Below are 23,994 nucleotides of genomic sequence, written 5' to 3' on the forward strand. Positions count from 1 at the left end.
ACCACACCCATGTCCAACCAATGTTGGAAACTCCACCATCTCACCTTCTGCATTCCTTTGCTTAACACCATATCTACACATCAGTTCTGCATCCCCTCTGTCACCTTCACCAACATGCCCATTGAAATCTGCTCCAATCACCACTCACTCACCCTTGGGTAGACGCATCACCACTTCATCCAATCACACCAAAGTACATCTGTCTCATGCATCACACACACAATTAGAGGGAGCATATCCACTAACAATTGTCAACATTACAGCATCAATTCCCAGCCTCCTGAACATTACTCTACCCAATACTCATCTCCTCCACAAACACTCTTGGCATAATGTTCCTTCAGGTTAACCCCTACACCATTTTCCCTCCCTTACACACCATGATAGAACTATTTATAACCAACTCTGATACACACAGCTGTACAACCCTTCCATCTGGTCTCTGGTACACACAATATATCCACCTTTTCTCAGTCCAGCATATCTGCTAGCTCTGTCCCCATGCCAGTTACGCTCACAATATTAACAGTTCCTACCCTCATTACCACACACCTAGTCTTTCACCTCTCTGCCTGCCATATGAGCATCAGACATCCTCCAATGTATGTCTGTGAATACAAAGGCTACTGCACTATCAAATGACATATGTGTGTTACAGCAATATGAAGAAAGTGTCACTAATTGCAGCCTATAGCCCACCATTTACGTGCGTTGTCCTACAGATGTCCTGCCCTAACAGGTTGACATGACTGACTGAGCAGCAAGACTCATTACAGTGTGCCATACTGACATAAAACAGAAATGTATAGCAGGTATTATCTGTGCATATGTATGTATGGGTAGGTGTACCTGGCTGCCTCATAACAACTGATATGGGATCCAATATGTCAGGTGAATAAGCTGCACATGTTATACACATGTATAACCTTAGTTTCTGTGCATCCAACAGAGTTACACCTCTACAGCTACTGGTGGTGTCATTGCCCTGACATAGACATGGGTAGTATAATAAGTATGAGTATAATGTTGAAATTGTAGAGGTGGCCAACTGTGTTCTGACCCTGTGACCATGCCTACTACAAACAGATATATGACCACCCACATAGCTGTATGGCCTCAGCAAAACCTTACTTGTAAAATCTGTCTCCACCAAAGTAGAGAAAGACCCCTTTGCTGGACAGCAGCAATGCACAAAGCACATAATGTGATGCAATATTGGTTGTACAGGGCAAAGTAGGAGCAGGCACAAACTGGGTGGCATGTCAACCTTTGACTGAATGAGCATAATAGGTCACGTGTATTACTGTAAGGCTAACTCTGAGTACAAATTGGACACATCCACTAAGGACAATCACAAGGCCATCTTCACATATGTCTGCAGTCACAGAAGCACCAACCCAACCCACCCTGCAATGGTGGTCAGTCAGAGCACATACACACACCATATCTACAGCCAACCTGCTGCAGACAGGTTTAAGGCAAACATCATCACCCTTGTCACCATCAGTATAGGTGGATATGCACAGCATATGCACTCCTCCCCTCATCATCATGGATCAGGTGCAAACTGCCTAATCAAAGTTGACAAAAGCAAGTTCCTTTGGGGGCTGATAACATTCCTGTTTGCATCCTACATGAACCCAGGCATATACTTCCAGCTCCATTATACACTGTATGCAAACAAAGCCTGAGCATCGTTGACATCCCATCTGCAAGGAACATGGCCACTGTCATCCCTCTACACAAATGTGGATGATGAATGGTGGTTTATGCAAAGTACTGGCCCTCATTGGGTGGAACATGACACATCAGGACCAGGAGTACAATGCATGTCCATACCATGCTGCCAGGTACAGGGGTATGATGTGTTTGTAAGTGGTGGCTATTGATAGTCCATATGCATGTGCTGGCTCTGTAAAGAACTCTGGGAAATGTCTGAGGTCCTGTGATGTGTTTCCCTGTATATGTCCTCTAGGTGCCATGCAGCTGCAAACACCTTACTCCGATGTGGAGACAGCAGCCACCACAGAAGCTGGAATCTTAAATGATGCCATCCTTTCTTGCCATAGCCGGCAAAATCTGCAGGAGCGGACTTCCCTGTCAAATGAGATCATCCATAGAGTGAATGTGTTGGGCCACCATGGATGCACATATGATCAGATCAGGCATAGATCAACTGACCTGATACATCGTTCATGGCAAAGGGCTGCTGCTGTAGCGAGGCACTGTACTGCTACCAGTGGGGGCCAGTCACAAAGGCCCCACTTACGGCTACAGAGGAGCTCCTTGCCAACCTTGGGGTAGCCCCCACACAAACTCAAATGTGGGAAACAGCAGTTGTGTAGGTGGATGGCACCCAGGCAACAGGCAAGGAGCATCCAGGTAAGAACAAAGTGCACATCAATGTAATGAGATAGCATTTAAATTGTCTTCTACATTGTCTCTAGATGCATATGTCAGTGCAAAACTGATTAGTGGGTGGAGTGTAGTAATGCACACAAGTGCACATCTATGGTGAAGGACAGCAAATTGTGTAATATCATTGTGTGTACTGCACCTGTGCAGAAACATAGCGTTCATCTTGTACCAGTGCTTAATGTGAATCTGCTGACAATACCTCTTCCTCACAACTACATAGGCCCCTCTGGTCTACATATGGGACAGCAGCCTGAACCCAGTAGGTATGGGGTTTCCCTGTTGTGGCTCACCAGTACCTCAGGCATGCTAAAGTTAATGCATGTGACCATGCACACAACTGTTACACTCAGCCATTTGGTAATATCTGCATGTTCTCCTGTGGTGGTGTTTACTGCATTGCATCATGGTGGTCATGACAGGGGCCTATTTGCAAGAGATGTCACATATCTGTAGCATACCTCACAACCTGTCATTGCAGGACACTGGACAAAGACCCACAAAATGGGGGACAAAGGCCCAAAACTAGGGTTATATTGTAGAAATTAGTGGTATACAGTGCAAATAAATGGTGTACACACCTGTTAAAATGCCAGGTATGTGTGATATACAAAAATGAGAGCACAATAAACAAGTTCAGAATACTGCCAACCTTTCATGTGACCTATAACCTGAACAATTCAATTGTAAAGCAAACAAATCTGTTAGGGTAACAATAATGACATAACAATAGTACAACAACCTAGATGCATATGTGTGCACAAGCTGAAGCTAGTACTGTGTTGAGGCAGCTTTCGATATAACTACAGCAGTACATTTTATTGGGTACACAACAGCCATCAATTACAGAGACTCTGGTTAACAGCAACTAATGGTTAGCTGTCCTACCAGGATTATCCTAACATATACCCAGTTGCCTGCTACAGCAACAGCCATGGATCACATACAGCTGACTAAGCTGCTAAGGGGGCACATGTTTGAGATGTATCAGCCTGAGGAAGGGTACCCAAACATTTCCACAGCATTGCACATACCATGGAATACAGTTCAGACAGTCATCAAAAGGTGGTGAAAATATGGGGCTGCAGCAACATTGCAAAAGAGTGGACATCCCACCAAAGTCTATGAGAATACAAAACCAAAACTAGCCAGGGAGGATGCCAGGAGCCCTACGTCAGCAATGAAGGAGTAGCAGGAATCTCCAGCAAGTACTGGGTGTGTACTATATGTCACAACAAGCTTCCATAGTATCCATATGTCCTGCCTATAGGGTAGGGTTGAAAGATGGCAGACGTTCCTCACACCAAACAATATCCAGGCCTGGTGAAAGTCTGAAAACAATACATCAGGTCTTCAAAAAGCAAGTGGGAAAATGTTTTATGATAATATGGGACCATGGTTGTACTCATTGCCCACAATTCTGACAGGTGTGTTTGGCACAATATCACCACTGAACATCATCACAATACCACCACCATGGTGAAGCATGGGTATGGCAGTGTCCTGCTTTGGGATTGATGTTCACAAGCTGGAACTGGGGCTGTAGCCAAGTTAGAGGGGGTTATGAACAGTTCCAAACACTGGTCCCTTGTGGCTCCAAAACTTTCTGGTGTCTGCCACATAACTGTGGATGGTGAGTAATTCCACCTTTCCACACAACAATGGCCCAAACCATACATCTATATCAACAAAAGGATGGCTTCACCAGAACACATGCAATGTTCTGCAGTGTCCGAGTCAGAGCCTATACCTACATCCAATAGGATATATGCAGGATGACCTGAAGAGGGCAGTGCACAGGGGATGCCCTTGCAATCTGACATAGTTTGAGGTGTTTTGCAAGGGAGAGTGTGCAAACATTGGCAAGTCAAGATGTGCCATGCTGTTAGACACCTTCCCAAGAGGACTGCATGCTGTGATTAAATCAAAAGTTGCTTTAACAGAAAATATTACTTTAAGGGTGTACACACTCATGTAACTAGCCTATTGTATGTATTTTAGTTACCAGATGTTACCTGTAACTGATATGTATGTTCTTCATTTGGATTGCACAGATCATATGTCATATGAAATGATGGCAATGTTATAACCTGATTTCTGAGATCTCATGTAATATATCATGAAAACCTGGCATGTTAACAGGTGTGTGTATACTTACTATATCCACTGTAAGCTTGGGAATTGTTTGAGTAACTGGCTTTGTTTTAAAATACATGTACTGTAGGTTATGCAGTCTGCACTTCCAATTACGACATTACTTAGTGGCACCAATCCATAGGCCAGCACAGTAATGTATTAGACAAACACAAGAGTTATGAGGATCAGACCAAACATATGAGCCACACATGCAGACATTCAACAAAACCCTGTACAGTTGGGGGGGGGGCATGTTCTGTAGGAGTTGCCACAGTGCTATACAGGTGAACAACAATAATTTACATGGGTGCAGTGTGTGCTACTTGAAGGGACATCACCTACTAACACCACTCATGTATCCCAGTGGTGTATATTGGTAGTAACAGTAATTGGAAAGGGATGCACTGCATGATGCTGAGGGTCCATCCAGAGTGTGTATGTTATTGTCTGACTGTGTGCTGTGAATGCCCCCAGTCGGCTAATTTGAGGTCTGTATAATGCCCTTGAGGCACCTGTGTGTGTGTGTGTGTGTGTGTGTGTGTGTGTGTGTGTGTGTGTGTGTGTGTGTGTGTGTGTGTGTACCAGCAAACATTATAGTGCCAGTAGTGATTTACATATGTTATTTTTCCTTCACAGGTGAACATGGTGGCTGTAGTCCCTCCTGCTCTGATACTGATGTCAGTGTCTCAGCAGAATCTGACCATGATAATACTCATATTGAGGCACAGGTGGGGTTGTCAGGGGTTGATACTGTGCCATCGGTTGGCATCCCACTATTGTCAACCCCATCCCCGCACACAGTCACAATGCCCACACATACTCCATCACCAGTGGCCACAGATAATGTACAGTTGGTGGGTGGTGGCATGGAACAGGCTACTTTGGTGACTATGGCAACTGAGGGTGCTGGCACTAGCCATACTAGAGTGCTGGTGAAGTCCCACACAGGCAGATGGGCAGGGGTGCTCAAAGGAGGATTGCAGCCCATCATGTCCCCATTGCAAGTGCCATGGCAGCAGTCATCAGATGCATGTTACAGGCTGTCATGGGAGCACAGGCACGTAATGAACGTAATACCAAACATATACGGTGGGTCATGGATGAGCACCTCCCTGGTGTTTGTGGCAATATGAACTCACTGCAGCCATCTGTGAGTGTACTGGGGTTATGGATAGATGGTGGGGGAGACCTTGGCACTCCTTGACTGTTGAATATCTGTACCTGAGCATTTGGTGGACACTGGCCAGCAGCCATGTGGCTGGAGGGCAGCACAATGATCAGCTGAGGGCCTACGTGGCCATGCATCATCACATTCCCATGCTGACAATACCACCAGCACTACTGAAGTGGGTGTGTTGTCCATGCCACTATGCAGCAGGCCATGGGCATGTGATCCTGGTCTGTCCCAACAGGGATGCAGATACAGCAGGCAGCAGTCACCAGAGGGGGTAGTACTGCATCTGGACTTGGCTCTGGTGGTGCTGGTGATACCCTCACTAGGCCCAGTTCCCGTGTCCATGGCAGAGATGGTGAACTGTGCACCCTGCCAGGTACGGCCCACAGCTGTCCAAAATAGCCCTGTGTAGGGTGCCCACATGGCATGACTGTGCACACACACACACACACACACACACACACACACACACACACACACACACACACACACACACACACACACACACACACACACACACACACACACACACACACACACACACACAGACACACACACACACACACACACACACACGCACACACACGCACACACACACACCATCCCTGCACTGCCCATTTAATGAACACCCCCCAAACACACATACATGATGTCAACCATGTGGCCCAGCTTCTGGCAAATCCACACAACACCCTGTGCATACGATGACACCTGTGCCACATCCATGCCATCCATACCACTGATGCAGGGACATGCTTATATGGGTCTGATGCACAGGGTGACTTTAGTATAGTGTGCCTATTTAATGCTGTGTAATGTGCTGTCATCTGTCATGTGAAATGGGTACACATCAGAGTGTGTGTGTACCTTTTCAGCTTTGATGCATTATTGGTGTTAGTAAAACTAAGCAAATGTGTTCTAACATACTCTATTCTGTTAATGTTCCAGGTGTCTGCATGTCAGCAGGATGTGGCCCTGCAGACATCACCAACAAGGGGTATGACAGTGTAGTAACACATCGACCACATCATTGTCAGGGTACAGCTGTATCTGCACTCATTTCCCAGGTCTGTGTAGCAGTTCTTCCATGTGCCTCACAGATTATAGGGCTGAGGAGTTGTATCTCAGTCTATGGTGGTTGACATCAACTCTAGTATAGTGGACAATAGTAAGTGTGGTGGGTGGAGCACACCTCAGATTGTTAATGCCCTCAATCCCAGAGGATATTGTGTCAACCAAACACACATGAGCACACACACACACACACACACACACACACACACACACACACACACACACACACACACACACACATACACACACGCATACATGCATGACTGCACAGGATCACAGTTGCCAGTGTTGTGTTTGGAATCCCTACCCATCAAGTTGAGGTACAACACTATTATGCAGTTATTGCAGGTGGTACAGGACTACTAGTGTGATGAGTGTTAGAAGGTACCTGTAAGGTGGATAACATCATGTGGCCTTGTGGGGTATGGCAATGGTGGCTGTAGTGGGTGTGTGAGTACTCATAATAGTGTTGCATACAAGTCTACACACTCACAACCACTGCTATACACACCAATGCACACACACACACACACACACACACACACACACACACACACACACACACACACACACACACACACACACACACACACACACTTGCCAGTACTGACATTAGCAGACCAACCTATCTTGTTATTCATATCATACTATTCCATACTGTTGCACTATGGTTGATGTGAACAGCGGACTTCATGCAGTATTAGGAATGTGTACTGTGTATACCATGGCATAAAATATGAATCCTTGCCCATTCAATGGATGTCATTCACACACACACACACACACACACACACACACACACACACACACACACACACACACACACACACACACACATTTACCAGGACTCATATTAGAACCCCTAGCTATGTAGTTATTGGTATTATAGTGTTATGTAGTTACTGCACACACCACAGAGCTTATAGGTTGTGGAGTGTCCCAAGGTACCTATATAGTGAATAACATCTACAGCACTTGCAAGGTATGGCGATGATATCTGTACTGGGGTGAGACGGGCAACCAACTACTTTCACCCACATGTTTGCACTCACAAACACTTTCAGACACACTAATGCACATACACACATTCGACAGTACTGAGATCCATGGGTTCAAAGAGTCATAGGTGTGTATGTGGCAAATGGCCATGGAGGCTTTATAAGGCTAAGCCATGGGAATACACTGGCATCATGGCACCTCACGGTACTCTCTAGTGTGTCTACTGAGTATAGTTACTGAAGTGATCCCCAGGGTGGGTATTCTCCTCCTGATTTCAATTGAAGAGGGCCAGTGATGTGCTCGGCTTGGCATATATGTGGCATCTATTCCATGTTGTAGCCAGTCTCTAGGTTGTGAACCTGTCTCTCCAGCATGACCTGTTGATTGTGAGGATGGGGTTGAGGTATCTGTGGCATGTTATGTGGACAGATTGGTGTCCTAAGATGTAGCATTCCTGACAGGGTTGGGTCAGACATGGCTGTGTATGTCAGGCAGAGATTGCACCTAAGTAGCCAGTATGAGACAGAGATTCATTGCAGTTGTTGAAGTATGTCCATATGGGGCATATGTGTAATACCTAAGATCCTCTTTGTAAGGTAGATTTGCAGCCTCTCCTGTTGTTGATGGTGTCCAGTGGGGTACATGGCAAACGGGCCATAATACACATTGATTGGATTACTGAGAGGTATGTACAGGGAAACACTGTCCTTTTTCTTCCCAGATTCAACAGCCTAAGTCAGGAGAAGTACACATGGAAGGATTTTCGGAAGACAGTGGCACTGTGGTAGTCACCATACAGCTCACTGTCAACCTATGTTTCCAGTTCCGTTATACCAACATCAGTGTACAGTGGACTACCATCAATGTATTACTTTATGGGAACCATGTCATACCCAAACCGACAGCGACATATCATCTGACATTGAGCTTATGTCCAGCGTTCTGAAAATAGTCATAGGTCTCAAAGAGGCCTTTGTGAAGGATGTCAACCTCACGTAAGGGGGTGATAACAGCACCCACCTTGTAGTCATCTGCAAACTTTGTCAGCCAAGGTGTCTTTGTATTGAGATGGTCCTCAGAGGTGTGGATCCCCAAAATGAGGGAACTCAGGTCCACAACCTATGGGACTCCACTCGTGACTGTTCAGCAGTCTGACATGGAGTTTGCTGCTTTCACACTGTGGGTTCTATCTGTGAGCTAGTTTGCAGGCCACCTACTGATGTAGGTGTGGCTGCCTACCTGACTGTGTTTGTGTATGATTCCTGAGTGGGGAGTGATATCCAAGGATTAGATGGGCAGCCTATCTTGTTATCTATTCCATACTGTCACATAGTTATTGCACATGGCACATTGCTTATAAGTCAGCAGAGTGTCTACAGGTTCCGCTAGAGTGGATAACAACTGTGGGCATTGTAATGTGTACACTGGGATACACACACACACTTGCCCAGACTGAGACTGCATTTATCGCACATGCCACGGAACTTATAGGGTGAAGTTTGTCCAAAGGTACTTCTAAGGTGAGGAACATCACAAGCCCTTGTAAATTATGGCAATGGGTGATGTACTGGGTGAGAGAGGCCACAAAATAATTTTAACTATACATATACACACTTACACACATTTGCCAGAACTGGGATTAGAACTCCTACCTAACTAGTTATTTGTACTATAGTGCTACTCAGTTATTGCATGTGCTACAGAGCTTATGGGGCTGAGGTCTGATGAAAGGCACTTCTAAGGTGATGGATATCAGCAGGACTGCTAAAGTGGGGGAAGGGGAAGTGTACTGGTTTTGAATGGACCCAAAAACTTTAACTTGCAAACGCACACACATACACTTTTATATTTGCCAGGGCTGAGATTAAAATTCCTACCTAACTAGTTATTTGTATTACAGTGGTACACAGTTATTGCACACCACACACCACAGAGTTTATGGGGTTGAGGCTTGACGAAAGGGATTTCTAAGGTTACTGATATCTGCAGGACTGCTAAATCAGGGGAAGGGGAAGTGTACTGTGTCTGAATGAACCCAAAAGCTTTAACATGTAAACACACACACTTTTACATTTGCCAGGACTGAGATTAGAACTCCTACCTAACTAGTTATTTTCATTATAATGTTATGCAGTTATCGCATGTGCCACAGAGATTATGGAGTTGAGACATGACAAAAGGGACTTCTAAGGTTTCTGATATCTGCAGGACTGCTAAAGTAGGGGAAGGGGGAGTGTACTGGGTTTGAATGGAGCCAAAAGTTTTAACATGTAAACACACACACACACACACACACACACACACACACACACACACACACACACACACACACACGCATTTACATTTGCCAGGTCTGAGATTAGAACTCCTACTTAACTAGTTATTTGTATTAAAGTGTTACATAGTTATCATACACACCACAGAGCTTATATTGCTGAGGCATGATGAAAGGGACTTCTACGGTGACAGACATCTTCAGGACTGCTAATGTAGGGCAATGGGAAGTGCACTGGGTGGGGAAGGCCTATTCATTCCTATATCCTACTGACATTTCTCTAAGTGTATGAGCACACCCAGTGTGAACTTCTATAGTACATGTGGGACTCCATTCCAGGGATTGTTTTACTCCAGTCTAGTTTGTTTTGTGCTACACTCATATCTCTCAACCTGTTGGTGCAGGATATCTGGAGATAACCTATCAAAATGGGAAGACAATGTGCCATATGGTGATTGTGGCTATTTCTCTCAGTAATGTAATGGTTGCTAGAGTTACAGGGCTTGTTTTAGCAGACATCTGACATACATGCCATTTGACACTGTCATGTATTGTTTTGTACCTCATGATATACCCCTCAGATCATCACAAGGATTTACCAGAGGAATACAGGATAGATGATGCACACACCAGGATTATGGATCAAATGCTATGCATTCTTGCACAATCCAGCCTGTTGAGAGGTGTGCCTGCAAGCAATTGACTGCCGGTGCTGTGGAAATGGTCCAGCACCTTGATGATATATTACAATGGTGGAATCTCTTTGCATTTCTTTTCTGGCCTGGTCTGATTTCCAGTCCATGGTTAGGTAATATAAGTCAGACAGGATCAGGGTGATAGGCAAACTCTGGATAGATTTGTAGGGGATAAGATATGTGCAGGGGGTGTCCTGAGTCAGATATGTTTGCTATAACTACCAGTTCTTTCAATGATTGACTGCACCTGGAGGGTCTTGTGTGTGTGTCAGACTGTTTGACCAGCCTGGAGGTGTGTGTTTGTCTCACATATATGTATAGCCTACCTCATTTTGCTTGGATGGCCACATTTTGTGGTCAGGATGTTGCACAGAATGAGTGATCAGGGAAGGGTGTGTTACTCCCCATGGCTGTGGGCCAGGGTTCTGTGAGTGCAGACATGTCACTATCTTCCAGGGTTAGGACTGTCTGCAATGAGTGCATTCCCATGTTTAGACTCTTAGCCCTGCCTGTCGACTGCACAGAGTATCACAGAATGTCCACATACATGACTCATATATCTTGCTGGTTACCCAAACAAGTGTGGTTTTCAAGGAAAAGTTTTTTGCAAGTCACTCAGGGCTGCAGTCAGATATTACTGGCAGTTGACATTGCAGTTTCAGACTTTGTACCCATCAGACATTCCATGCTACTACAATCATTCCATCAACTTTATAACATTATTAGAGCAGTATTTCAAAGGTGCCCTTTTCTTTGGACCTTTTCACCCAATTATTTATGGCTTTGTCCAGATTTCTGGCTCTCTGACACTGGAAGGTGTTCTCCTAGCAGTTAGCAGCATGCCCTTTCTTTGCATTTTGTAGACTGAATTATGTTGGTATTATGGACATCATGACACTCCCTAACAAGGCACTGTGGGTGAGGCATGGGCATTTGCCACAGGTCTGTAGGCCAGGTGTGACAGATGCAGGCCATATGTAGCAAGGCAGTGCATTCTGATGTTCATATGTTCCCAAGCTGCCAGCAGTGGACAACCTTGGGCTGATACCAGCAAGTTGACTGTGGGTGTTACTGACAATTGCTTTCTGTTTGTGTTGAGCCATCACTCTAGTCAATGGCTGGATGCTGCTTAAGGCTAGGGACATGCTACTGCATTTCTATGGGACTATGGGGGGTGTGACATATGTGTACACAATACACATTTACAGAGACTGTGCTGATATTTGCTTAACATTGTGATCCCATTTAGCATAGTGCTGTACCCTACCTTTGCTCATAACAGTATCGACCACAGGTCAAATTGTTGTGGCATAAACATTTGTAGTTTCAGACTTCTTACCTTTTAAAGCCATACTGCCACTGCCAGACCTTTTGTGATACCACTGTGTAAAAGTCTGTAGGTGGGGATTTCATGAATGTTGCCATGTGGGGTCTTTGCCAGACATTTCTGTATGGTTTTCTACAGCTGATCTGCTGGGTGAGGCTGGGGTTGGGTATGGGACCCCCAGTTTGACATCGGTGCATGTGACCTATGACCCCGTTATTTGGCTCACCACATATACTGCATTTGTATTTGTCAGCCAGGGTGGTGCTGTATGGTGTGGGTAGGCCAGTACTGGGGATACACTTCCTGCTGTCCCACAGAGCTGTTAGTTGTCTGCTGCTATCCCAGTAAGCCACCCCATTCCCTTGCATGCTTGAATCAGTACCATAGATATGCTATCAGAACATTCCGCTCCATTCATTTATTTTGTTAAGGAGACTGACTTTCCTTGTGCCTGAGGCTGTTTTGAGGATGGTGCTTGAGGGCTGACTATGTTGGATGCACGCAGTACACTGCCTATACATGGTAATGTATAGGTGGTGTGATGTGTGGCATCCATTTTACTGTGTGTGTGAGTCAGAGAGACAGATCAGTCCCTCAGACCCTACAGTGTCAGTGTATGCACTATGCATTGCCTCTTTGCCAAGGACAGGGCATACTGGGTATCCTTCCATCTGCCTACAGGGGCAGGCACAGGATGTTCCTCCTCTGAGTCCCTCTGTGCCTGTGGAGACCTTGGCAATGGTGCCGAGCTGTGTGGCCCTTCCCCATTTTGATTCTGCTGCAGCTGTTTCTGCAGGATCATATTGTGTAACATGGTACATACTATGAACATGTGTGCACATGTGGCTGGAGAATACTGCAAGGCTCCACCAGATATGTGTAGGCAGCAGAACCGTGATTTGAGCATCCCAAACACATGTTCTATAATGATCCTGGTTTGTGCATGTGCCTCATTATGGCATTCTTGTGTGCGTGTGTGTACATTTCTGATGGGTTTCATCATCCACTGCTCCAGTGCATAGCCAGGATCCCACACCAGATGGCCATATGGGATGTTCCTACTGCAAACACCTGGTACACCTGTGACGAATGCCAGATGTGGGAGTTGTGATAGCTTCCAGGGCTGCCAGCACACACATTCATGATAATGCCCTGGGCATCACACACAACCTGGCAGTCGATGGAGTGGAACCCCTTGCAGTTTAGGTAGACCCTACCCTGGTCACCAGGTGGTGCTTTGATGTGAATGTGCGTGTAGTCTATGGCACCCAGTACCTACGAATATTCTGCTACATGGTGGAAGAGATGCATATTGCTGGTCCTTTCCTCACAGGTGCTGGAGAAGTAAATGTGCTCAGTGGCATGTGGTTGCACGGCATCCAGGAACTGGTGGAGTATCCTGGATGCAGATGCTTGTGAGATCCCCATGATATCCCCAGTTGGTCTTTGGAAAGTACCTGTAGCTGGTATTCTTAAGGCTACACATACCTTGCAATCCACTGGGATGGGTTCCACTCTGTTGGTTCTCGGTCTGAGGTGAGGCCAGCACAGCTCAACAAGTTGCTGAAGTATGTTCCTGTCCACCATGTAGTGCTCTATCTTCAGATCATGTAGCCCCTGGTAGGTTACGCTCAGTCTGAACACTCTTCTCATCTTCCTCTGTCTGAGTTGGTTGTCAGCATTATACTCCTCACCACCCTCAGTCTCTAGCATATACTGATAGATCAGAGAAACAGCAGCCCCTAACATGTTTTGTTAGATTTGTCAGTTTAAAATTTTCCCAAATGTGTACACCGGTGGTCTAGAGTTTATGAGAAAAAACAAGCTGAAAGGTGTTAGCTTAGTTTATAGTAGTGTGTTGGACTGCTGCCTGTGCAATTGGCTGATTCTGATACATTCCACCTACCAGCTATGGCTGTTCTCCTTGATTGCCTACCTTCTGCTGTTTTCCCTTCCTATTTCCTCCATGTTTAAGCCCCAATATGCGCCACTCATACCCGGTGCTCAATTGAAAACAGTTTTGCTATATCTGTTTTTTTATTTATTTATTTTTTTGTTTGTTTTAGGCCCGGTGCATGCCATGCACACCTGTTTAGCTAAAGTAAACAGTTTTAAACAGAATTGGCCCTCCTTGGATGCGAACACGCTCTGCATTTCATGGAATAAGACAATACAGCCTCAGACACACCCCTTCCTTAGCTGTGTTTAGCTAAGGTTAAATACAAGCTACTGAGCTCCAATGTGCTTACAGCAAGCATGACACATCCCCTTTTCATGTTACCTGCTCCTCCTGTCTACATGGTGGTGTTAGAGCATCTACACGGTTAGGTGCAGTCTGACACTTAGAAGAAATTTGTGATTCATTATAAATCTTCTCATTTGCATACACCACTGTCTTACTACATAGTTACCACACTTACATTGGGCCTTTCCCCTTATTAACCACTATTCCCTAGTATTGTTTTCAATCTGCATGCCACTGACTATAATGGCAAAAGGCAGATTTTTGGAAAAATTGATTTTCCCCATTTTTTTTTATTTTTGGCATGATCTTATTTGTATGACACTGCCTTATGCTTAAACGGCCAAGATTGGCCAAAAAAAATAAATAAATCAAAGTTTTATTTAAAAAAAAAATTGAAACTATTTGTCATGCCAATTACCATATATTTAGCCATTTGCATGGCTATTAGATATAATACATGCTTTATTATGAGCTGTCATGCCTCCATTTTCTAACTTGGAGAAATGTGTTCAGCTAGTAACTGAACACATTTCTGCTTCTTATACTATTCCTGCGTGAACACCTGCCCGCTTGCTGAATCACTAATTCACCTAATTTGCATGGTTTTCACTAGCAAATGTGATAATTAGCATTAGGCAGAGGTGTCCATGCAGGAATAGTGCTACCAAGCTCATGCATGTCAGATCACCTGTTTGTTGAATCGTTCAGCAGCGATATTCCATGCAGCAGCTGCTGCACTATTCCTACACTCCATGTAGGGTTTAATGAATCCCAGGGCTGATGATTATAAATTTGAAAAAGTATTCAAAGAAAGATGTACTAATAAACTTAATGACCAACAAATACCTATGTTGAATAATCCTATTACCCTAATAGAAGTTAAAGAAGCTTTAAAAAGGGGAAATAGTAAAGCTCCAGGGATAGATGGTTTAAGAATGGAATTACGAGCAGTCTGCTTCCATTAAATATTTTAGAATTAGTGAGTGACATTTACAGGATAATTCAGACTGATAAAATAATTATTCCCTCATGGAAATGTTCTGTAATCTCACCTATAATTATGGAAAGGAGAATATGTTAGTTTCCTCATGTAGCCTTATTTCATTATTAACTGTCGACTGTAAAATATTTACTTTCATTTTTGTTACAAAATTAAGAAAAATAGATAAATTAATTAATAAAGATCAAACAGGATTTATAGTCAATAGATTAACTAATGATAATAAGGATAGTAACTATCTTAGATTTACACAACAGCCTGAAGAAGTAGCTGGATTGAACCCACTCAAAGTAATGCAGGCTGAAAATCACCACACAGTTGTAGAATGCAGAATCCACTTTATTAACTTCAGACCAAAAAAAATCCAAGGATATCTTGTGTGGCTGAAAGCCACTTGTCCCTCTAAGAATTTGGAGATTACCACATGGGGCCGCATAACTAGTTAGCACGGCGGAGTCTCATTCGTTATTGTAATTAACCAGACAACTCGCTCCACCAACTAAGAACTGCCATGCACCACCACCCACAGAATCAAGAGAGAGCTATCAATCTGTCAATCCTTTCCATGTCTGGGCCGGGTGAGGTTTCCCGTGTTGAGTTGAATTACGCTGCAAGCTCCACTCCTGGTGGTGCCCTTCCATTAGTTTGACAGTGGGAATACAGCTCATAACTGGTTGTAGCTCCCCACTGTAGGCAGTATGGCTGGTGCTGGATACGGTATGCGCTTTCGGGTGCACTGGGGTATACAGGAGTCCAAGGTCATGGTAAGACTCCTTGTTTAAAACCATGATGTGAGACTGCTGCAGGACCAGTACCAGGGCTCCTAATACAAAGTGGAGGCCTGTGAAAGTCTCGCCCCAATCTCACCAGTGCCACCGGCATCCCTTGGACTGGTGAGCAGGTCCAGCACCACTATGCTGACTTGAAGCGGAGGAAGATTGAGCTCTTGGACTAGTGGGTCCAAGAAGCACGGCAGAGGGGTGATGTCCCAGGCATGTGTAAGTATTCATATCAATAACTGTTTACTAAAGTCCAGCCTGTGTATGTGATGGATAGGTATGCATAAATGTTTCTCTATCTTCTTTACAGCTCCAGCTGAGTGGGCTGTGAACCATGAAGACCATGCAAGCAGAATGCAAAGGAAGCATCGTGAGGCTGGTGAGTAACAATCTAGCTTGTAGTATTCATACCAAATAAATATAAAGGAGTAGAATATCACCTAGCAGTATTAAAAATGGGTCTGGTTTGTACTGAATAAACCAGACAATGTTACAGTAATAGTCTCATATAGGTTATATATAAATAAAACTGTAACTGCCTGTCAATAAAATTCAAAACCTTGGGCTAGTTGTGTTTACTCTGGTATTGTATGAATTGAAATGTGTACAGGTTATGCACAGCAACTATAGCTCTGAACGTATTAAGCAATCAAGTCTCATCTGACAAAGTTAGTGCCTCTGTAAGACACAAGATTAACTGATAAGAACTGGTTCATGCAAAAAGATCTGACATCTCAATAGTAATGTTGTGTTAACCATTGTTTTCCACACTGTGCTATGTCAAAAGATATATATAGGAATGTATGTACAAGAATGTTGTAATTACAAGGACAGATTGTACAACCAAGAGAGAGAATGAGACAGAAAACATTCACAAAAAAGACAGCAGTTTTTCATTAGCTTGTTCTGATGAAACACAAACTTGGTGTATTTTTAGCAGAAACAGCCACGGTTTTAATCCCGGGAATGATTGTAAGCTGTATGCATAATTTCAACTAGGATTTTGTGAATATGTGTAGAAACAGTCAGGTAGTGTTAACATAAATTTCTTCCACAGGTTTTCCAGGTAAGAGAAGATATAAAGTAGCTATAAGAAGGGAATAGTTATACTGTGTCCAACACCCACAGTCCAACCCCAAGTCTGCAAATGACAGCAGGATAAGTACATACACCAAGTGGTCTCTCCCAAGAAATGTTCAAAAGAGTCATGCTGTCACAGCTACTGATCCCTGCTGCCAACAACCTGAGTGACCAGTAGAAATTAAGGCAGAGTATGGCAGTAGCACACACACACACACACACACACACACACACACACACACACACACACACACACACACACACACACACACACATACACTTTGAGTGCACATATGTAACCGTGACTATGTGAATATGGGTAGAAAAAGTCAGGTAGTGTTAACAAAAATTCCCTCCACAGGTCTTCCAGGTAATACAGGGTATAAAGTAGATATAAGAAGGCTGTAACTATACCGTGTACAAACATACCACTGCCCAACCCAAGGCCATAGGTTGTTGTAATAATACCTGTAGAGTAATGATTAGAGCAATGATCATTACAGCTGTGACCACTGCAAGAATCTACATTTGTTAATTGACATCTCTCTCTCTCTCCCCCACCTTATCTTCATCAATAAGTCAGGCAGAAATTACAACTGATCAATTAAGGACTCATACATAAGATAGAAGAGGTCACGTAAGGTTAATCATTTCTGAACTGAGGGTGTTGAGCTAGGAACTAAAACCTTCTATTTAAGGGGTAAAATAAAACATTTCAGAGCTTTATTGGAAAGGCTCACCCAGACTCTGCTACACTTTGCTGTGAGGGAAAGGTTGGTTTGCTTTTTATTTGTTGTATTTTGTATTGGTTTATTGCCTTTTTATATTTTGAGTGCTGTGATTTGTTTTCTTTACCTTGTGTTTTGCTTGTGTTCTGCTTTTAACTGCATATTAAAACTTCAAAAGACACCACAGCTCTGTTTCTTGTGAGTCAGGCAGAAATTTTCCCCACCCCACCCTGTCACTGCCGTGTTCTTAAATACCACTGTCTTTCTAGCTGCCTGCCTCTTATGTTAATTTGACCATATATCTCATTTCCTCTCTGCTTTCACTGGCTTGTGTGAGTAAGCACAAAATTATCATTTTGTAAATTCACTACCCTTCAACTATTTAAATTTTTTGGCCATTCTACTGTATTCCATAGTACCAGAATACAAAAGTGATCACCCCCTTTCAATCTAGCTTGCTGTTTTAAAAATAGTGACTCCCCACTAAAACTTAACTTTTTAGACAGGTACAACTTAAGTTACGTACTATCACATCTAACTTCTCTAGTGTACACTGCAGTGCTTAGGATAAACCATTTTTTTTCATCTTACCTTTAAACATCCCTGTGACTAGCACTTGCTCTAATACCTGCTGGAAAGCACTAGGAAGCCTTAAACTGATACAAGCACTCAACTGTCCTAATTAATAAGGAGAAATTAATCATAGACACTAAACAGCCTATAATTGCAAAGTACCTTGCTAAGGTAAGAGAAAACAGCTCCTGTACTTTAAAAAAAGCACCAAACCGGGCATGTCCAAGGGTCAGCTTCCATTGATTTCTCCTGTCCACCTGGTGAATCTGGGCATACTGAGGCAATGCAGCAATTGCCTCATGTACACAGACAACCCTCTCCTCCTACCACCCAACACTACAACCTGTGAGAGATGCACTTACATAGCCAAACTGGAAGCAAAGCTCTCTCCACCCAAGATTGTGCTAGACAGTCAAGAGGAGAAGGTTAACACCCACACTACACCTCAAGCAACACATAGCCCTTCTAAACTCACATCACCAACACCCACACATAGCAACACTAAATCCATATATGTGGAGGCCCTTAACTGTAACCTGCCCAAGCAACAAGGACCTCCAAAGCTGAAAGGCAAACAAACACCAATCACAACCAAAGTGTCACATAGCGTACAACACCAGTGTGCCACCCAGCAATACCACCTAAGGCAAGACAATGTACCTAACACTTTAGGCATAGGTGACTCTATAGTCAGGCACACTGATGTCCCACTCACCAGGCTGAACAAGGAGAAAATTACAGTGAGCTGCATGTCGGTTGCCAGGATCCACCACATAACTCATGCAGTCAAGTCACTCCACAACAAGTACAACTATGACTCTGTCATTATCCATGTTGGAGTGAATGACTTGAGACGTGCCTCCCTGGACTACATGCAAAGAGACATGGAAGAGCTCTCGGATCATGTGGCCCAGGCAGGTATGACCCTAGCCCTGAGTAGCATCCTGCCTTCGCCCAGAATGATACTATAATATAAGGACAAAATGATTGACTTCAACAATTGGCTAAGCTTGTGGTGTCATTCAAAGAGGATCTAGTATCTGTCTGCCTGGGACGACATGATCGACAGACCACAATGCTTTGCCAGAGATGGCCTGCACCTGTCGCCCCTGGGATTCAGGTTACTGACTAATGCTCTTGCCACCCCTATAGTGCCTTTTTTAGGCAAAGTTCAAAGGACAAAACCACCACTGTAACAGGTACAAGCATGTAAAATCTGAATGTAATGCTAGTCAATGATAGAAGTCTAAACCTCAAAATGCACTCTTTCGAGGCACTTCAAAAAATGGAGAACATTGATATCTGTGCAGTGACTGAGACCTGGTTCAAGGCTCCAGAGAGCACCCCTGCAATACCAGGCTACAACTCTTACCACACTTTTCTGCTACCAAACCAGGATCGAAACACTAAAGGTGGAGGAGTGTCCATATTCACCAAGGATATTCACACCACCAGGTTAGTTGCCCAACACAATGTGTCTGAAATTCTCCAGGTGCAACTAACACTAGGTAAGACTGCAATCCAAATTGGAGCTTGCTACAGCTCCCACACCATGCCCCAAGATTCTCACTACACCTTTCTAAACATACTGGAAAATATTAATATACAGCCAAACACCCTAATACTGGGTGATTTCAACTACCCTGCCATTAACTGGGAAAACTACTCGTGCACCAACACCTTTGCCCAACAGTTCTTGGAATTCATAAATTCCAATGCCATAGTCCCACCAGGGGCTCCAATATCCTAGACCTGGTTATTACCAACATGGGAAATCGATGCTCCACACCTATGGTCACCCCCTCATTGGTCAGGTCAGACCATAAGCTAATCACCCTTAACATCCACATCCCACCCCTATCCCCCAGTAAGGAAACCTCCATAAAAGACTTCTCCAAGGCCAACTTCATGCTACTCAAGTCAGAAGTTACAAATTCATGGCACCCATAGAGAAGGGAACTGAAAGTTCAACTGCTGAGTCCTCACTAAAGCATTGTACAAGCACATCTACTCATGCATGAATCATGCCATCCCAAATAGAACCAAGATGCTCTCCTCCAAAAAATGGAAGCCAATCTGGTGGTCTCCTGCCATAAACAAACTTTGAAACAAAAAGAAAAAACTGTTGCAGAAAAGAGGAAAATCCCTGGATGCAAAAAACTCCCTTACCAGCCTCAGTAAGAAGCTGAGATCCCTCATAAAATCCTCCAAAGTTAGTTACGAAAATAAAATTGCCAAAATTCCAAAGACAACCACAAGGCATTCTATAACTATGTCAAGAATCTAAATGGCAATCCTCAGATCTGCTCTGAGCTACAACAGAATGACATTAAATATACTGATCCCAAGGATATTGCCAGTATCCTGGCAGATTGATCCAGTGCCAGCTTCACCCCCCTCTCACCCCCTAAATGGCCCATCTCAATACTGGAAGATTGACAAATTCTGGTAATAACTGCCACACAGGTATAAAATGCACTCTTCAAAACTAAGAATACAGCATCCATGGGACCAGATGACATCCCGGGCTGTGTACTACATGAACTACAAAATGAACTGGCACCTCACCTAAGTGTCATGTTTAATCATACCCTCACCTCAGGCTTCATGCCCACTGAGTGGTGCACAGCAATAGTTATCCCACTCCACAAGGGGGGATCCACCTTGGATCCCAGGAACTACCGCCCCATCAGTCTAATGAGCTTGATCTGCAAGGCCATGGAACATATTATCATGGAACTTAAAAACAAAGACATTGGCAACCTTAAAACACTGGACCCCACCCAGTTTGGGTTTGTGAAGGGCCAATCTTGTCTTCTGAACCTTAGTGACTTCTTTGAATCAGTCTCCAGAGCCGTGGACAAGGGTAAGATAGTCCACACAGCCTATCTGGACCTCGCCAAGGCCTTTGACACCATCCCCCACTCTGGAATCATAGATAAACTTACTAAGCTGGGCATTAATCCCTACATCACTCGATGGGTTGCCAACTGGCTTACTCACAGAACCTACACTGTAAAAGAAGCTGACTCCAAATCCAGCTCCAGACAAGTGACAAGTGGAGTACCTCAGGGTTCAGACCTGGGACCTCTCTTGTTTGGCATCTACTTCTTTGAAGTACAGGCCAACACTAAGGGACTCTGGCTAACAAAGTTCACAGATGACTGCAAACTGGGAGCCATTATTGAATCCCCAAATGATGTGGATACTCTACAAAAGGGCCTTACAGAAACAGATGCTTGGTGCCAGAGCCATGGGGACAAGCTCAATGCCAAAAAATGTATAGTTATCCCCTTTGGGAAAAAACATGTACCCGTGAATTATCACATAGGTGGCAGTACACTAAACATCGAAAGTGTGATAAGAGACTTAGGGACATAGGTGGACAGTGGTCTCACCTTCAATAACCACAACAGTCAGGAAATCCTTCTATGTGGCACACTTCATCACTAAGGGCTTTTCATCCAGGAAAAAAGGAGGTCATTGTCCCACTGTACTCATCCCTCATTAGACCCATTATAGAATACAACACTCTATTTGGTATATACCTCTCAAGACATCTGCAACAACTGGAAAGGCTGCAGAAATACCTCACTAAAAGAATCACAGGCCTAAAGCAGATGCCCTATGCTGACCATCACAAAAAACTCCAGCTATACTCTGTCGCATATTGTCTACTCCGAGGTGACCTCTGCTTAACATACAAGGCCATGTCAAACCCAGAGCTGTTGGACATGCTACACTTAAAGAAATCTCAATCCCTCAGAGCCACATGCTCCAGGGATCTAAATCTTGTCATCACAATAAACAAAACACTCTGGAATAGACTGCCTTTACATGTCAAGCAGAGCGCCTCTTTGACCCTCTTCAAAAGGAACCTTGATTATTGGATGGGAGAAAGGAAATTCACCCCAGGGATCACGTCAGTCGCCCTGCTAGACAGGGGTCCAGGGAAGTAAATAGTGTGGGAAGAAATAATCAGGGAGTTATTATGGCTAGGCTTGTATAGGCCCTAGGGCCAATAGCCTAGTACAAACCTATGAACCTATGAACCTATAATCTAAACACATAAATGAATGGGAATGTTTTCCACCCAATCTACAGTTGGGACGTGTCCTATTGTTCTATAAATGTTGAAATTTATTCCAATTAATGTTCACTATTCAAATACTATCATTGGTGGCCTGTTGCTATCAATGTAACCTGCATGCCAGTGTAATGCCCACTGTGGTTCCATATATGCATGTGTTTGGTTTGCTAAGCAAATGTTACAAATCTGTTGTTTTGGGTTAATGGGAATACTCATGCATGCTGTTATAACTAATCCTGAAATGTGTTTACCATTACTAACCAACATATGTTCTAAAACTGCAACACCATAGCACATCTGGGAAGGCAGATCCCAGTGGATCTGCCTCTCCAGGATCATCTGGCCATGGCACCAGGCCCCAGCATGTCTGGTACCCACCTCAGGACCTCCTTGTCCACTGGTCCTGCACCACCTTCGGGTGGAACTGCCTCAGGGGATGGGGCTTGTCCCCCCTGGGTGAAGAGCTCAGATAGGATCCTGTCACTCAAAGGCAGGTCCGGGGTCTTTTGCATAACGAGCTCTGCAAATAATTGGGAGAGTGATATGCCATCTTGGGGGCTGCATGGCACATTTAGAGGGTCAGACAGCCCCTCCTGCTCAGCCCCCAGCACAGCCACCTTTGGGGCAATGAAGCTGCAGTGATGACTGCCCATGGATGAGGACATCAGTCCCACTGTATCCATTTTGGTGCTCGTGGGCTTCCGATTACCAAACACCCCTCCCCTTCAAGGTGTTTACTCCCCCACATGTGTCATATACCACGCCTGTATGCTGTCTTGTCTGTCTTGTCTGTCTTCCTACCCAACCTACCTCCCCTAATATTCCTACTATCCTTCCCCAACATCTCACTATCACCTTAAAAAAAAAGGTCAATCTGTTCCCAAAAAAAGTCGCCCTATACATAGCTGAACATTTCACTCATGTGTCCATTGGACAAATGTAATCTGGTCTAATTTGCTTCACAATACATTATTGTTGTCCTCATCCCTCTCTCAGGGTTTGAGTGTCCAAATATACCTCCAAATTCAGTATATATTCACAGTTGTTGCTGTAGAAAAAATGGACAGCTATGGACATTCCCTGTACCCATCCTGCACATTCCTAGCTATCTTTCCTGTTGCTTTTCCCTCTTCGTGCCCCCCTTTTCACCACTTCCTAATCTAATAATACCATATTATTTGGAAATGATTACCTATAGCCTTAATTCCCTTACTGCATACCTCTTGGATTTATTATCGTTGTTTTTTCCGTTTACAACCTTATTATTAAATTTTTACATATAGCTATGTTTAATTCCATGGAGTACATTAGTTTTTTTCTTATCCATTGTATTCATGACATTGTTTTGCTCTGTATTGTCTCTACTTGTATGTCTGTTTGGTGCTTTTCCCCTCGGGTCTCCAC

Source organism: Protopterus annectens, chromosome 1.part1 (genome assembly GCF_019279795.1).
Source record: "Protopterus annectens isolate FY-2018-M chromosome 1.part1, PAN1.0, whole genome shotgun sequence".
In the NCBI taxonomy this organism is placed as follows: domain Eukaryota; kingdom Metazoa; phylum Chordata; order Ceratodontiformes; family Protopteridae; genus Protopterus; species Protopterus annectens.